The sequence below is a fragment of the Chiloscyllium punctatum genome, chromosome 18, assembly GCF_047496795.1.
Source record: "Chiloscyllium punctatum isolate Juve2018m chromosome 18, sChiPun1.3, whole genome shotgun sequence".
NCBI lineage: Eukaryota > Metazoa > Chordata > Chondrichthyes > Orectolobiformes > Hemiscylliidae > Chiloscyllium > Chiloscyllium punctatum.
The window spans coordinates 42336882-42355749 of NC_092756.1; the positions used below are offsets into that span (position 1 = coordinate 42336882).

Sequence of the window (18868 nt, forward strand, 5' to 3'; positions counted from 1 at the left end):
AGGCCCAGGAGCTCCATGTCTTGGGCAGAGTGGGAGGGAGAGTTGAAATGTTGGGCCACGGGGTGGTATGGTTGATTGGTGCGGTTCTCCCAGAAATGTTCCCTAAAGCGCTCTGGTAGGAGGCGCCCAGTCTCCCCAATGTACATGAGACTGCACCGGGAGCTACTGATTCAATAAATGATATTGGTGGATGTGCAGGTATCAAAAGCTGCACTGTCCCCGGAGTCTTTGATGTTTTGGAGAAATCTATTTATCTCAGCCTTCAACACATTAATGATGGAATCACCACAGCCACTGGGGGAAACCGATGTTAAACGGTCAGCCCATTCTGAGTTCCCACATATCTGCCACTGTTCGCTCAGCACTGATATTGTGTATTTGTTGCTCTGCCTAACATTGCTTATGATACTTTGCTGATGGCATGCTTTTAGTGTGTTCGTCTGTGGTTTGCCGTGATCGTATAGTGGTTAGTACTCTGCGTTGTGGCCGCAGCAACCTCGGTTCGAATCCGAGTCATGGCAGTAATGGCTCTATGTTTCCCAGGCTTATGTGAAACACAAAGGGATCAGTTGTTTTAAAGTTTTGATTTTCTCCAAGGTGATTTTTTTTCCTTCAAGCTCTGCTCACTCACATCTCTGTGTTTCATATGTCAGAATTCAAATCCACCTGTTCTCAGAGATTTATTCCCTCCTACGATCACTAACCGAACTTTCCATCCCATACCCCCACCTCATTAATTTGGAGATGCCGGTGTTAGACGATGGAGTACAAAGTTAAAAATGACCCAACACCAGGTTATGGTCTTACAGGTTTTATTGAAGCACTAGCTTTCGGAGAGCTGCTCTTTCATCATGTGTTTGCGGAGTCATTTCCTATTTCACTAATGCATTGCAGAATCTAATACAGACTCTCCCATTGGTACCGATTAGTCTGTGTGGCTGGGGTCACTGTTGCTGGGTGAACGTGCCCCAACCCTCCCATCGGGACCTGCAAACCATTTGATCCATTTGGTTACAACTATTGTGAGATCAATACTCATGTAGCAGCTTTTACTGATAGAGACCAGATATTAATGGGGGTTGGGGGTGGGTGGGGGAGTCCAGCTCAGGAAAATGGCACAGAACAGTTTCGGGGAAAAGCGACGTAATTGGATAAGATAAGTTTCACTACTTTTCTGCAATGGCCAAGCGCTATTACCACTGAACACTGAACTCTTAATTCAGACACCACGGACCTGGATTTGACTCTGACCATGCTAGGTGGCAGAACTGGGATTCAATAAATATCTGGAATTACGAATCTAATAACTCCTATATATCCATGTTCAATTGTTGAAAATATAACAAAACAATCTGACCTCATTTAAGGAATGAAACTGCCATTCTTACCTGCTCGGGCCTCCATGTAACTCCAGACTCACGACAAGATGGTTGAGTCTCAACTACCCGCTGTGCAATTAGGAACAGCAATCAATACTGCCGAGTCAGCAACGCCCTCATACTGTAACAGCATAGAAAAAAAAAGTTCATTCAGCCCTAGCTAGATTACTGTGTGCAGTTCTGCAATTCAGAGTACTGCATGGATGTGATCGCACTGGGAACTTTGCAGTAGAGATTCACTGGGATATTGTCTGGGCTGAAGAGTTTCAGTTGTGAGGAGAGTTTGGACAGACTGGGGTTGTTTGTCGCCGAGCAGAGGAGATTGGAGAAGACATGACTGAGATGTAATAAATACTGCGGGATATGGATAGGATAGACTAAAAGAAGCCTTTGTTATTGATGGAGGGATCGAACACCGGTGCCAAGTGATTTCGGGAAAAGGCAGAAAGGCTTGAGTAGATTTGCGGAAAGGGTCAGAGAGGCGGAAATCATTCTAACCTTTTAAAAAATTGAGATGTTAAGTTGTGATGCCAAAACATATAAGATTATGGGCTAAACGATGGAACTTGATTCAGTTCGTTAAGCCGTTGTGTTGGAGAAGTGCGGCCACAACAGGCTGAAGGGTCTCCTTCGATGTTTTTGTCCTCCGCAGTATCGTGGTTTGTGTCCCCTCCTGTCACAGGGCTCAATTCTCTGCTGGGGGCATCGTGAAAGTTTTAAGCCTGTCGCTCTGTTCCGCAGTGAAGGTTATTCATGCCTGGCTTTCCATTCTCGATGGGACATGTCACAGGAAGGACAGTGCTGTCTGAATCAGCTGCGGAAGGACTGCAGCTCCTGGGGAGAGAGAGTGTCAGTGACAGTGCAAACACGTAACTTCAGCCAACTGCACATTGTGTTTGTGTTGCAATGAAAACCATTATGTAGAGTTGTTCCTGACTGATATGTTTATTTAAAGCAGGAATCTGAGGAAGAAATCAGACTAAACCCATTCAGATCTGAGTGCAGAAACATTTCCAGCAGAACTACTGAGGTTGTTCAGCGGAGAACCGCGTTTGGATGCATTGAATTCGGGTTGGTGGGCGCAGCTTGCTTTCACTAGGTGGAGCTGCCAGTGTGTAAAGCCAGTGTGAAACAGATAGTGTTCAATGTGATGGTACATTTGTACAGTGGTTTGCACTGCTCTTAAGTCTGTAGGTTAGGTGGGTTGGCCTGTTAAATTGCGCTGATGTGTCCAGGGAGTGAATTCAGTAAGTTAAGTGAATTAGCCATGGGTAACGCAGTGATAAGTTCAGCAGTCAAACGATGACAGGTTTTATTTCAGCAGGTATATTTGAAATCACAAGCCAGAGGCCTGCGGGGATAGAGATGGGAGCTAGGTCTGATTGAGATGCTGTTCAGAGTCTCCCTACGGACCTGATTGACTGAACTGCACTTTCTGCATTGTAGGAAATCTGTGATTCTATCAGAGAGGACACTGCCAGCGTTTACTGGGTCGCTAAGACATTAGAGCCGATGCTGACGGCGTTTATTGGGGATGGAGTTTTATTTATTTGTGTTTTGGAAAATTTGACCCTGAACCAAGGAAAACCGAATGGAATTTTTCCAGCGTAATTGAGGTTTGGACAGAGTCAACATATGGAAAATTCACTCTTTCAAATTCGTACATTTCTGAACGTCAGGCTTTCAAAACCATCGATGTAGGACAAATAAATGATGGGAGCAGAATTTACGTCACTCAGAGAATCCGTTTCCAAAATATTTGGAAAGGCACATTTAGAGACTCACAAGCAGTGAGTTTCACCAGGAGAGAGACAGCCTGCGGCCAGGAAAATGTTGGGTGTGGGGGTAGAAGGTGCGAGGAAACAGTATCTAATTTGGTCGACTTCAGATGCAAAGAAATATCAGAAACGTCTGCAGCTGAGTAAGATTCAGCAAAAAAACCTCAGAGATTTGAAAGATTTCTATTAATATTCCATAGGAAGCATTATAAATGGAACTGAGCAGATTTGGCATATTGTCAAGGCAAGCTATTCCATAATGAATAGGAAGTGACCAGTCTCTTAGAGATCGATTTCCTGCTTTAACCCCATGCCTTAAAGGTGGGAGGACGATCGCCATGATGTTGGGTTCATTTGATACCCACTGAAATCTGCCAAAGTAACTGAGCATCAAAACTGGCATCTTGTTTTGTAGTTTAACCTTCTGTTTTTCTCATCAGTATTTTCTTTAAGCTGAAATAAATTCCGAGAAAAATTGAACACAACATTGAGCGTTCCAATCATATAAGTCCAATTCACTTCCGATCATTGGAATGAACAGAGTGAAGTTGCAGCAAAATTAATAAAATGAAACGAACAACACAGCATTTCCGGGAATTTTACCCAGTTGAGGTTCAGCCATATGAGAAAGCCCATCAAGCTAAAACATCACCTTCACTTCTCTTTCCGTATATACTTCTTCACGTGAGAGAGAAACTGTCAGAAGAAATTTTGCGTCAAGACTAAATGTGCGTGTGAATGTGACGGGAATTTCATGTTTGCTGGTTCGTCCTGAGACAGTTCCGATTAGGAATAAATCAAGGACAAGGTATTCCTTCCAAGAACATGGTGAATCTCTTGGATTTTGCTGGTATTATTATTCCGTCGAAAGCAGAAACATAATGGTGTGGATTCGATTCCGCTCAGGGAATTTCTTATCGCCTAGGAGCATCATATGTAATCTTGACGGGGTCACATTTGAGCCCCTTTGCAATGGGCTGAAGTGGCCCAGAGGTTAAGGCAATGGGTTGCTCTTCCATTGCGCATGTGGTGATTTGAATCCTTCTCTGGCTGTTACTTCTATCAACTGCACCTGTGGTTTCCCTTTGTACCTCGCATCTTTAGGATACATTGGATGGAGATTCTTGCTTTTGCCCTTCATTGCACCGGAGATTTGTGATAAATCGGTACCTCATCAAAGTCGAAGTAAAGCAATTTGTTTCTGTTGTAAGTTACATTGGGATAATGAAAAGGAGGGCAACGTTTCTATCCTCCTTTCATTCCATCTTGACATTCTATGAATTTACATCGAATGAAAGGGGAACAAATAAGGAGAGATCGGGTGCAATAATTTATCCAGTGGGATTGTAAATTTTAATGTAATACTCCACACAAAGTTCTGATCAGTATTTTAAACAGTCAATTGAATTGGAACCACAGAAAACCTTTCCAATGAAACGAATTTTTCATTCTTTCACAACCTTTTGCTGTGTGAATCATACCGCGATCCATCATCCAGCGTGATCACCAAGTTGGCAACAATATTACATCCACCAATTTTCTTTTGCAATCACAACATTTGCACATACCCATTTGTGGTGTGTCAAGTTCCATTTGTTGTATCCACGCCACAGCACATTTCTTGTTCATGAACTTATGAGCTTAGTTCCTGATCTGTCTGATCAGTTTGAGAAACCTTTTCTATCACTTCATCCCATCCCTCAGAATTCTAAAGATATCAATAAAATAGGGCGTTAGACCAAATGATGTAGGATTGGAAATCGGCCATTCAGCCCATCAAGTCTGCTCCACCATTCAACGAACTCATGACTGATCTGATAATCCTCAACTCCATTCTCCAGCATTGCCTCGACAAAGCTTCATCATCTTTCTGGTTATATATCTGTCTGGCACAGTTTGAAAGTACACAACAACTCAGCCTCAACAACAATTTCGGCAAGGAGTTCTACCGATTCACTGGCCCCTGAGCAAAGAAATTACTCCTCATTTCTGAATTAAATAGGCAACATCTAATTCTGAGTTCATGTCCTCTGGTGCTCTCCTCATACCAGAGGAAGAACCAGCTGCCTGTATCTACCCTGTCAAGATCCCATGAATATTGAACGTTTATAAATGTTGCTATGTGATTATAGAGCTCTCCTCCGTCTCCTTTGTTTCAAGGAGAATAATCCCAGCCTGACCAATCATTCCACGAAGCTCCATTTTCTCCAGTATTGACAACATGTTTATTAATTTCTGCTGTCCCCTGCAGCGACCCTACATATTGTTAAGGCAGGTGGAGACATTTATGTGAAGAAACGGTTGAAATTTCAAGCACAGACGGGAATTGGATCTTGAAATTAGACAGCCACTGGAATCAGATTTGTCCGCACAAGGACGAAATAGAGTAAGTATCACTCTGACAAATGAGAATCTAATCATATCTCATTGACATTCAACAACTCTACTGTAAACAAATTACCCCGTGTAATCGTCCATAGAGCTATTATTTCGGGGGGAAAACTTATAGAAACTGGCTACATAAACACTTTGACAACAACAACATGTTCTTGAGACATTTTTTGATTATAAACTCAACTCATTGTTCCGTGAATCCGACATCGTTTGCAAGGCACAAATGAGACGTGGAATATAACTCTCTCCATTTGCCTAGATGGGTATAACTTCAATAACACTTAAGGAAATCGACATCGTCCACGACAATGCAGTCACTTGAATGTATCCTCTTCAACACCTGCAATATTCATTCCCCTCACCACTAAGGCGCAATTGCAGCAGAGTGCACCAACTGTAAGATGCACTGGAGTAAGTCATTCGGGCATTTTTGACAACCTTCAAAGCTCAACAGCTGTACTGACTATAAGGACAAGTTTGGAAGATGCAACGAAACGCCACCATTTTCAAGTTACCCTCCAAGGCCCATAACACTCTGACTTGGAAAGGAATCAGTGAGAAACTCATTGGTGAAACGGTCTTGATGGGCAAAGTTGCATACTTCAGCCTTCCATCTTTTATCGTACAATTTTAAGAAAAATGTTGATTTATGCGGTGACCAGATTTGTGCTCAGTGTCTTTAGCTGTTCCCTAAACTGGTGGTTGCTAAAGTTCTGCTGTCATCCACAGCCTGTGGTCAACAATAGAAAATACCCGAAAACCCTCTCAGTCAACTGACTCCCCTCCAGATTAGAGTGGTGTTGGAGAAGCACAGCAGGTCTGGCAGCATCTGAGAAGGAGGAAAAATGGACGTTTCAGGCAAAAGCCCTTCATCAGGAATGAGACTGGGAGCACATGGGATGGAGAGATAAATGGGAAGGGGGTGGGGCTTGGGAGAAGGTAGCTGAGACTGCTGTAAGTGGATGCAGGCGGGGGGGTGAACAAGATATGTCAGAGAAGTAGGTGGAGTGGACAGGTGGGAATGACGATACACAGGTGGGACAAGTCAGGCGGACGCTGTTGAGCTGGAAGGTGGGAACTGGGGTAAGATAGGGGAGGGGAAATGAGGCAACGGGTGAAGTCCAAATTGATGCCATGGGGTTGAAGGGTCCTGAGGTGGATGATGAGGCTTTCTTCCTCCAGGCATCGGGTCGTGAGGCAGTGGCGATACAGGAGGCCCAGGACCTTCATGGCCTCGGGAGCGTGGGAGGTGGTGTTGAAATGTTTGGCCATGGGGCACTGGGGTTGATTCTTGCGTGTATCCTGGAGATATTCTCTGAAGTGTTGTGTGAGAACCCATCTCCTCTCTCCAACTTAAAGGAGACCGCATCTGGAGGACCGTATACAAGAAATGGCATGTGTGGAAGTGCAGGAGAAACTTTGATGGATGTGGAAGCCTCCATTAGAGCCTTGGACAGAGGTGAGGAGGTAGATGTGGGTGCAGGTTTTGCAATTCCTGCAGTGACAGGGAAATTTATATTTCCCTCCCCACCCCTACCCACTTTTCACGAAGACTGTTTCCTCCACGACTACCTAGTCAAGTCCACGCCCTCCAATGACCCACCCTCCCCTCACGGCACCATCCCCTGCCACCACAGGAATTGCAAAACCTGCACCCACATCTTCCCTCTCACATCCTTCCAAGGCTCCAATGAGCCTTCCACATCCATCAAATGTGCATGTGCACTTCCATACTTGTCATTTATTGCATCTGTTGCTTGCCATGTGCTCTCCTCTACATTGGGGCCAACAGACACATTCTCGGAGAGCGCTTCAGAGAACATTTCCAGGTCACCCGCAACATTCAACTCCAACGCCCCATAACCAAAAACATCAATTACCTCCCCTCCTCCCCCACCGTCTCTCCCAAGGACATGCAGTTCCTGGGTCTCCTCCACCGCCATTCCCTCACCACCAGACGCCAGATCTTCCACCTCGGGACCATCAACCCCAGAGCATCAACGTGGTCTTCACCAGTTTCCTCATGTCCCCACGGTCACCTTATCCGAGTTCCAACTTTCTAACTTGGCTCCATCCGGCTGACCTGTCCCACCTGTCTATCTTCCTTTCCGCCTATCCGCTTCACCCTCTTCTCCGACCTATCACCTTTAACCCCATCTCTATCCACCTCTTGCACTCTCAGCTAAATTCTTCCCAGACCCAGTCCTCCCGTTTATCTCTCCACTCTCGAGGCTCCAAGCTTTATTCCTGATGAAGGGCGTTTGCCCGAAACGTTATTTTTTTCTGCAAATCGGATGCTGCCTGACCTGCTGTGCTTCTTCAGCACCACTCTAATCTTGATTCTGATTTCCAGCACCTGCAGTACGCACTTCCGTCCATCTGATTCCCCTGTCTATTGATCTTGAATAGGCCGTTGCTGAAGTTCCAGCATCATTTCCCTGCTCTTATATTCCCACCTGCGGTCAAGAACAGAAAGTATCTACAACCCATCGAGACCACTTGATCCCTTGTCCAATTACCTTCAAACATTCGTGAATGCCTACTCCAATTTCTCTTTTGTTACTGTTAACAGTCACACTTTTATCATTGTTACTCCCCAATTTCATTATCACCCACTTCACTGGACTGAATTCCTTTCAGCACATTTTCTTGCCAATTGTTTCCAATCTCCCTGATGTCTGTGGCTTTCTTCCTCATGGTTAATGACATGACTTAATTGTCACATAATTTGCAAACTGCGAAATGATGGCCACGACAAATAATTAAAAATCGTTGACCTATATGAGAGAACAATATAACTCATAGAAGCCATGGTTCATAAGCTTGCAGAGGACAGCAGAATAGGAGACTGTAAAGAAGGTGATCTAAGATTCCAGAAGGATCTTAATCCATTGCGTCTTTGGGCTGAAAAATGTCACATGAAGTTCAATCTGGATAAATGGAAGGTATTGCATTTTGCTGCATCAAATACGAGTAGGGCTTATACAATTAATGATCGGGCGTTTCATCGTGTTGTGGAACACAGAGGCCAGAAATGCAAGTTCATAATTCATTTTAGTTTGTTTCACATATAGACAGAATGGTTAAAAAATATCATCTTGCCTTCGTTGCTCAGTCCTTTGAGCGTAGGAGTTGGTACATTATGTTGAAGTTGAATAGGACATTGGGTGATGCGTCTTCTGGAATACTGTGTCCAGTTCTTGTCGCCCAGTAATAGCAAGGAAATTATTCAACTGGAGTAGGTTTAGAACAGGTATGCCAGCGTATGGCTAGTGGGGAAGGTTTGTGTTATAACGAAAGGCTCGATAGGCTGAGAATATTTTCACTCGAGCACTGGAGTTTGAAAGGCGACCTGATAGAAATTTATAAATTATTGAGAGTCCGGCTCGAGTTAACTGTAATTGTCTTTTCCCCAAGGAGGGGCACTTCAAGACGAGCGGGCAATTGTTTAAAGTGAAAAGAGGGGTTTAAAATAAGACACGAGAGGCTTTTTTTAACAGAGGATGGTTTATGTGTGCAATTCACTTCCTGAGGCAGTGATGAATGAAAGTAAATTTACAAGATTTACAGGATATTTGGATCGATAAATGAGTTGGAAAGTTTCAGTGTGATTAACAAAAGCTATTCATTCATGCCTAGTACATAATTTATTGCCCAGAGGGAAGATCAGAATCAGCCACGATAGTATGGATCTGGAGTCATATGCCAGCGAGACCAGATAAGTATGACAGTTTCCTTCCCTATCAGGCACTAGTGAATTAGATCTACAACAACTGATTCAACATCATCATTAGACTCATCAACTCTAGGTATTTATTGAAATAAAATTCCAGCATCTGCCATGCCAGGATTTGAACACGTGTCCACAGAATTATATCTGGACATTCATATTAACAATGCAGTAATAACATTTCAAAGGCCATTATTAACCCTGAGCCATTACAGGAGCCGTCAGACGCGACTCGTTTAGTTTGTCATGGTGTGCAGTATGAGCTGGAAGGAGTGAAAGGCCTGTTTTAATGCTGCGTGGGTCTATTACTTTGACGCTATGAAACCGGCAGCTGGTTGGGATTAACAGCAGCATTGACAGTTTAATTGACCTCCGTTTGGGATATGTAATCTTGCTGGCTACGCTGGAGTTATTATTGGACATTGAGCCCTTCCCACACACGGGACTGTTGAACAGTCTGTCCCCAGTTTGACTGAGTAAATGTGTTTCCACTGCAGCAGGTATTTGAATTCCGCATTGCCCTGGTTTCTCTGTCATATCGGTGTCTTTGTATCTACCCAGGATAAACGATTGGTTCAAATCATGTCCACGCAGACCTAAGTCCCGTTGTCCATGTTGTGAATGTGTTTTTATTCTTCCTGATTTCCCCACAGGGTGTGGATGTCGCTGGTCAGGACAGCATTTGTTGTTCATTCTGATTCGCTGCTGCCTCGCTGCACGAAAGACATGGATTCGATCCCAGTCTCGTGTGATTGTTTGCAGTTTGCACAATCTCTCTTTGCTTGTGTGAGTTTCCTCCCACAGTCTGAAGGTGTGAGGGTTACTGGGATCAGCCATGGGAAATGAAGGGGAACGGAATAGGTATGGAGTGTGGGTCTGATAGGATGTGCTTCCAAGGGATGGTGTCGACTGGAATGGGCCGAATGGCCAGCCTACCCACAGTGTCGGCATTCTCGGATTAAGGTTAAGCCATGTTGTTCTGCACCTGGAGTCACAAGTAGGCAGGATTGGGTAAAGATGGTAGCATCCCCTGTATAAGGGTCATGCATGAATGGGATTGCAGGAAATTAAAGGCATGTTCACTGTTCCTGTGGTCAGGCTTCAATTACAGGTTTTATTCGTCGAACTTTAACATTACCACTTCCGTGTCTGAGTCCCCACAGATGACTCGTTTATTATATAACCACAACACTACCTTCTCCAGGTTGCAGAATTTACTGGGAACAAGAAGCTGCTCCTGAGCTGATGCAAACATAAGCAGCTGCAACTGCTAATGTCAAGAACACTGATCCAAATAGGAAAATGAAATTTCGAACATTGCCACCCCAAATTTAAAGGTCCAACACGCTTCAGATGCGCCAATCGGCTGTATCAACAACATGTACTGCTTATGGCTATAATGTAATAAATGGGGGCAAGTATTCCCTTCCGCCCCGCTTTTGACCAGGAGCAGTCTCAACCTCGGAAATACACGCGCCCCTCTCCTGTCATTCCATCCTAACTTCCAATTGGATCTTCGTGGCTACTTCACACAGTTTCCCTGATTCCGGGTCTGGAACTGGAATTAAGTGTGATTGCCTGCAGCAGTTGGTACTGCCTTGTGTGGGCAAAGTGATGGAGTTGCCGATGTTAAAGTATAATGTTATTGAAGCATACGTTTCAGCAATATCCTGCACTGTCCCATGAGTTTGGAGAGTTTCATTAATCCCATTCTCCAGGACTCGTATTCATGGAATCTCCACAGTCTCTGGGGACGTTAAGGTTAAAGGTTCAGCCCATTCTCAGTTCCCACATGCCTGTCATTAAGTCCTGATATTGTGTAATCTTCCTGACATTTCCTCTGCTACCCTAGTGGCTGCAGTTTGGAAGTGTGGTCTGTGGAGTGCTGCAACCATTTAGTATTTCGTTTTCTGCGTTGGGATTGCTGCACCTTTGTATCAAATCCACATCATAGCGGTCAGTTCTCTCAAAGTTTTACTTTTGATGAAACACTGTAAGAAATAACTCGTTTTTCCATGATAATGTTCTCCGAGGTGATGATTTGTTTTCCATCGAATTTCGTTCTCTGATATTTCAGCGTTTCATGCATCAGGATTTAAACCCAAAAGTTCTCGAAGACATCCCTCCCTCCCACTCGCCCTCACTCACTTTTCCGTCCCTCGTCCCATTTGACTGAGGCATTGCACAATCTAACATAAACATTCACGTTGCTACCGTCCAGTCTATGCCATTGCACTTACTCTTGCTGGGCGACCATGCCCCAAACTCTTCATTGGCACCTTCAAATCATTCGATCCGTTTGGATATCGTGGCTGTGAGATCAATTCTCTTTTAGCAGCTTTTACTGACATGGACCAGAGATTATTGGAGCGTGAGGCTCAATAAATGGACACAGAGAATAATTGGGGAAAACAGTCTCTGTTGGAAAAGATCAGCCATGACGGCTTTCTGCAATAGCCTACTGGTGTTATTACTGGATTTTAACACAAAAGGCCAGGTCACATTCTGGTGAGATGGGTTCGATTCTCACCACACCACCCCGGTGGTAGAATAGAAATGCAAGAAATATCTCCAATTAAGGAACCGCTAAACCCGTTGTCTGAAAAGCCCATCTGTTTCACTAAAGGTCTTGAGGGAAGGAATCTGCCGTCCTTAACTTCTCTGGCCTCCATGTGATTCCAGACTGGTCGGCAATATATGCTGCAGACCAACACCGCAATCTGATGCAGATTGTAAAAAAAAGGTTCATTTGACTCTAACTAGACAATTGTCTGCTGTTCACAGGAGTCCAGGGATGTGAGCACACTGGGAAAGGTGCAGGAGAGATTCACTCGGATTGTGTCTCGGCTGAAGAGATTTGGTCATGAAGACAAACTGGGGTTGTTTTTCATGGTGCAGAGGCATTTGTGAGAAGGCATGGTTCAGATATACAAAATAACGAGGGGTATGGATAAGTTAGAATGAAAGTAACGTTTCCCATCGACGGAGAGATCGATCACGGGGAGGGGGGGTGGGCAGAAATTTAATGAGACAGACAGAAAGGTTAAAGTACATGTGTGGAAAAGCGTCATAGGTCGGCGTGTGTTGGAATTTGCAACACTGTGTCTGTAAGGGTCAGAGAGGCAGAAACCCTGAGAACCTGAAGAAATATTCAGATGTGAGTATGTTCTGCCAATAGTACAAAGCTATGGGCTAAACGATTCGAGCCGTTAAGCAGTTGTTTTTGACAAATTGAGTCACAACGGGCTGAGGGGTCTCCTTTGAAACTGTTGTCCTCGGTAGTATAGTGGTTAGTGTCGCTGCATGTTATGCGGGAGATAGGAGCTCAATTCCTCGCTGGGGCAGTGCAAATGGTTTAAAACTGTCCCTAATTTCTCAAATTCGGGTCATTAATGCCTGTCCTTCCTTTCTCCATGGGACATGCCACAGTAAAGACAGTGCTGTCTGAATCAGCATGGGGAAGGACTGCATCTCCTGCCGAGTCAGTGTCAGTGAAAGTACAAACACGTGACTTCTGCAACCTGCACTGTGTATCTGTATTGGAATCTAAACCATTTAATGGAAAGAAGAAGAAAGCTGAAGAAGAAACAGGGTAAACCAATTCCAATGTGAGTACAGAAAGATTTTCCGCAGCATCTTGAGGAAAACTGACAAACCGCTCTGAGAAAGAGTTTCACTCTCAGAACTGTTAGTTCACAGCGGTGTTTTTGTTCCACTTAAGCACTTAAGAAATTGAATAACAATTTAACTGAAGACTTGAAATGTTAGAACACACCAGACGACGAGTCACGTGCTGGAAACTGTGCTTACAAGCCAGATGTTTGATGACTGATAATGATGCAATAAGCTGAAGGGCCATTCGCCATGCTTTTAAAAACACAATGACTGTCATTTTTCAACTGAACCAATAAGTCAAAAACAAAGTCACCAAGAACATTTGCAAACCTTGCATAAGTCTTCCTTGGTGCGAAAGTGTTCAAATTCAGCTTTCTCACTTCTATTTCCCAACGTTGATTTCCAGTCAGGGAAAAATATTTGTTGTTCCTTATGAAAGTCGTAAATTGAACATGAATTCCTGACATTACAAAATAGCAAAGATATTAGTGCTGTCAGAGTCAGTGAGAATTTCATATCGGAGATGAATTCAAATGGAAATAAATGTTGAAAGCAGTTGCCTTTGCCTGCTCAGACTCAGTACGACAAAAATAATGCTTACTGAAACATTTAGGTTTTTTTCAAGGATTTAATAAGTTGAATGCACAAAGGTTGGTTCTGTGACCAGAATGCCTTGGATTGAATGACGAGTAGATGCAGGTTTTGTACTAGGGTATGCAAATTTGAAAATCACAGAACACCAGGTTATAGTCCAGCAGGTTAAATTGGAAATACTAGCTTTCAGATTGCTGCTCATTCATCAGGTGGTTGTGGAGTACACAGTTGTAAGACACAGAATTTAAAGCGCAAGTTTACAGTGTGATGTAACTGAAAGTTTACGTTGAAAAATACCTTCATTGTTTGCTAAGTTTCCCATCTGTTTGAATAACCATGTTAGCTTCACTTATTTCATTTGTAAAGCGCAAAACCTTTTTTTATGTTACATTCTCAGGTGAGCTTGAAGAGTTGGTGTCAGCCCCCGTGTGCTGTTGTCTGTTCCATAATGTTTAGACTGATTATAATTTTATAAAGTGAGTTAATAGAGACTGACATGGATTCACAAATTCACCCCACAAAAGTATATGTGCGTGTGTGTGTGTGTGTGTGTGTGTGTCTGTGTGTAGGAGGGTCGCTGTGTGTCGATAGGGAATTGGGATCACCTGTACTGTGACATGAACCCTAGGTCACAGTTGAGGCCATCCCCATTGGTTCTGAAATTTGCTATCAGCCTCTGGTCGGGCCCATTCAGCTGCTGCCTGTGTCGAAGTCTGCCTTGGAGGATTGTCACCTGAAGGTCCGCGGTTGAATGTCCTGGACCACGGAAGTGCTCTCCAGCTGCGAAGGGGCACAAATGTCTGTGATTGATGTGCAGTTCCATTCATCTGTTGCTGTACCCTTTGCTCGCTTTCACCAATGTACCATGCCTCAAAACATCCTTGCCTGCAGCGTGGATTTTTTTTTTAGATTAGATTACTTACAGAGTGGAAACATGCCCTTTGGTTCAACAGGTCCACACCAACCCGCAGAAGTGCAACCCACGCAGATCCATTCCCCTACACGTCACACTACGGGCAATTTAATATGGCCACTTCACCTAACCTGCACATTTCTGGACTGTGGGGGCAAACCGGAGCACACCCACACAGACACTGGGAGAATGCGCAAACTCCACACAGTCAGTCGCCTTAGGGGGGAATTAAACCTGGGTCTCTGGCGCTGTGAGGCAGCAGTGCTAACCACTGTGCCGAGATTAGCGTCAGCCAAAACATTATGGCACGGACACAGCACACAGGGACTCACACCTTCAAAATAATATCGGGGCTGACACTAATTGTTAAAGTTCACCTGAGAATGTAACTTTCAAAAAAGGTTTGCAAATTACATAAGAAAGAAGTGAAGCTAACATGGTCATTCTAACAGATAGAAGATTTAACAAACAATCAAGATATTTTTCAATGCATAATTTCAATTACATCACACTGTCAACATTTGCTATAAGTTCTGTATCTTATAACTCTTGTACTCCACGAACACCGGATAGAGGAGCAGCCCTCCAAAAGCTAATGCTTCCAATTTAACCTGTTGGACTATGACCTGGTATTGTATGATTTATAACTTCGTATTAGAATGCGGACTTCACAATTAAAACAGAGATGAAGAAGCATTTATTCTCTCTGACAGTTCTGGATCAGTGGACTTTCTTGTAGCAGAAGGCTGTTGAGGAAGTGTCATTAGGTGTAATGAGGCTGAGATCGGCAGATCTTCAAACTGCAAAGACATTCAGCGTTATGGGGAAAGGTAAGAAAGTGCAGTTCAAGGTTATCAGATCAGACATGAAACCATTCAATAGCGGAGCAGACTTAATGGTCTGAATGGTGTCTTTCTGTTCCTAAAATTGTTGGCCTTAATATGAAACTGCAAAACCGACCTGAGTAAAACGTGCCAAATTAAAAAAACGTGGTCCCCCCGGAACACTGAACCGAGGTGCAATGAACAAAGAACAACACAAATGGCAGATAATATGAGTAATTGATATGGAGTGGTCAGTACACCAAGATAAACAGGAAAACCGATATTCAGTATCGACATTGAACCTGGCTCCACGAAATATGTAGTTAACTCTCACAAACCACCATTCCCCTTCCATTTTAGTGACGCCCTCTCCGTTCTTGATTTAAACTGATTGAACGTCAGGCAATTGCAGCTGACGTTGCTGATGCGGAACTGTAACATACAGGGAAGCGCTTCTGTCTGCTGCACAACATCATTCTGCTTCGAAAGATCAGGCAGCATTTCATATCGATTACTGTAAACGTTAACATTTAACAAGCCATGACAGTGAAAGCATTGAAACCTCATCACTATACTACGAGGGAAGATTTCTGTTATCACCACCCTGGACACCATGAGATTCATCATTCTATTCTCCCATGCTTCTATGCATGATGCCCTCGGCTCTACTCCAGTCTTGTTGTTTGCCTTACAACACTGAGGCTAACCAATCATCTGTTGCATTGAAGTTTCTAATGTATGAGACCTTACCTCTGAGCTGGCAATGTGCTGGCTCAGTGGTGATATCACTGGCCTTGTAAACGAGAAAAGTGTTTGAAATATCCCATTCCTGTTTTTCAGTCCAAGAACTTGAGGAAAACCGTTCGGCAGGAGTGGAAATAGCGGGCGTGAGCAACGATCTAGTTTTGCTGCAAGAACGTGGTGAGGCAGTATGAACTACAGAGTAATGGGTAAACAATGGGCAAGGAACGCTGGGACGGGAGGGGATGAATGCATCCTTTCTTTGCTGTAACCAGACACTGTTGTTGAAATCTGAAATTGGACAATATCAGCCAAGTGGGCGAAATCTGACTTTCTGTTTGTTTTCTCCCGAGGCCTGTTTCACTCCTGTGAAAATGTGCCTGCGTGCTTCAGTCTGTGGGTAAAAATGGGCTTCAGTTCCCCGACTGGGTGTGAACATATTTTACCCATCTCAAAATTCAATCCCATTTATTGCATCTTACAAGATTAAAACGTTCCAGGGTAATTAACATTGAGATGAACACGTGAAACATCAGAGTTTACATGGTTACGGACCAGGTGCTTGGAAGGGAGATGATGGGACCCATTTCTGTGCTGTAAACACTTGATAATTCATTCATTTTTGAGGGGAAACGTATCTGCAGTGACACAATTTTAAAAACTGTGTTATGAAGAAACGGTGCAACAGTTTCTGCCCTCATCCCTGGTGAACCAGTGGTTAGTATTCGGCGCTTTCACTGAGTGGCCTGGGTGTCATTACCGTTCAGGAAATCAGGACTTTTTGTACCTGATGCAGAGAGAGCAGGTCTACCAGGAATCTGTTTAATGCCTTAGATCAGTCAATACCCCAGCTCATCAAAGAAGGGAAAAGTGCCTTCCTCCTCACTGCGCAGTCGGACAGTTCATCCTTCATTCTCCTCTGAGTCCACTTCACAAAGAGTTTCAAAATACGATCAAAACTGAGTCTCAGCGATTCCTTTTCTGTGCTTTTCATACACAGAAGCTGCAGCGATTGAATGGGTTGCTTTCTGAAAATGAAACGTACTTATGAACAATATGCTTTGCTATTTCAGGATTGTCTTCTTTGACAGCGCTGAGACATGATTGATGTTCTCTATGATATGGAAGTGCCAGTGTTTGAGTTGGGTAGACAAAGTTAAAAATTACACAACATCAGGGCATAGTCCAGCAGGTTTATTTGGAAGCACGAGGTTTCAGGGAGCCGTTCCTTCATCTGGTGGGTGTCTTTCTGCCGACACTTGATGTATGTGTCAACATGCGCAATCTTTTGGAAGATCATCTGGACTTTAACGGATCGTTCGTGGTGTCGAGGGTACCCCTGACTTGGATGTGTTGGTGTTGGACTGGGGTGGACAAATTTGAAAATCACGCAAAGCCAGATTAGAGTCCAATAGTTGTCAACCATCTGATGAAGAAGCTGTTGCTTCCAAATATGCCTGTTCGATGCAACGTGGTGCTGTGGGATTGTATAACTCTGATTGTCCTTGGTAATGTTTAACTTATCGAAGACAGTGAAATAATGTTCGTTCGTAGAGATGGAAATTCCAAATGTTAACCACCTCAGTGTAACAAAAAAATTAAATTTGATGCGCTGTGAATCTCCGCAATGCGCTTGAGCCAAGTAAATTTCGAACCTATAGCCATCTGATCCGTAGCCAGGTGTACGAATGGTTGTAACACTGGCCAGATGCACAGCTGAGATTTTACACTCTGCAGAGGTGTGGTGTTAACAAGGACATGAGCAATAACAGTAACAGTCCCAAGGTGAACAAAAAACAAAGATAATCACCATCATTGATTCACTTCAAATTGTCCTCAAATAAAACTACCATTCACAATCTGATCAGTCAATCAATTAGGTCACCGCTGATCACGGAAATTTCAACTTATTTTGCTGCGTTTCCACAATAATTCGAGGTAAACTCAATGACAACATCGCGTTTCCCATAATTTTCAGATTTAGGTTACGTCAATGACCTGTTCGTATTTGCAGGAAACTAAGTAACATGAAATGAGTGAAAAAGTCCTTTTGGTCATGTAATCCAGTGTAGAATAGGTCAGAAAAGAAAAGTCAAAGACCTGAAACATCACTCGCATTTCTCTCTGTATTAATGCGTATTCCTGAGTTGAATATTTGCAGGACTTGTCTTCAATATCGAAAGAATTATTTTTCCCACGACAGATTCTTCATAAATCAATTTACATTTGAGGTGTTGAAACTTATTTTACTTCAGATTAAATTGGTTGAATATCCTTTCCCCCAGCCTAATATCCCAATACTGCCTTCTCTTCCATGTATATACAAGCTGCTCCAGGTGAGGTTGCAGCTCCCAACCTGACGTTCCATTGCTCCTTGCTGCTCAATGTCAATAGAAGCTTCTGCAAGTAAGATTGGAGCTCCCACACTGATGTCCCAATGCTCCATGGTGCTCCATATCATTAAATGCTGATCCAGGTGAGAGTGGAGCTCCCAGACTGATCTCGCAAAGCTCCCTGCTCCATGTTAAATGAAGCTGGCCCAAATGAGATTGATGTCGCAGTCTGATGTCCCAATGCTCCCTGGTACTCCATGTCATGAAAAGCTGCTCCAGATGAGGGTAGAGCTATCCAACTGATCTCGCAATGATCCCTGGTCCATGTCAACAGATGTTGCTCCAAATGAGGTTGGATCTCGCAGTCTGATGTCCCAATGCTCCCTGCCGCTCCATGTTAATAAAAGCAGCTCCAGGTGTGGTTGGAACTCCCAGTCTGATGTCACAATGCTCCTTGGTCCATGTCTACAGAAGCTGCTCCAGATGAGGTGGGAGCTGCCATCCCTGGCAGCTCCCTCACCTCTATACGATCATAGAAATATGATGCAATTCTGGAGACATTGGTGG

The 18868-nt window shown here is 43.8% G+C and overlaps 1 non-coding gene across 1 annotated transcript; it reads left to right on the forward strand.

Annotated features, from left to right (window-relative positions):
- Positions 1-449: 449 nt before the first annotated feature.
- trnah-gug (transfer RNA histidin (anticodon GUG)) lies at positions 450-521 on the forward strand. Its single transcript has one exon. It is a non-coding gene; the product is annotated as a tRNA-His (tRNA).
- Positions 522-18868: the final 18347 nt, after the last annotated feature.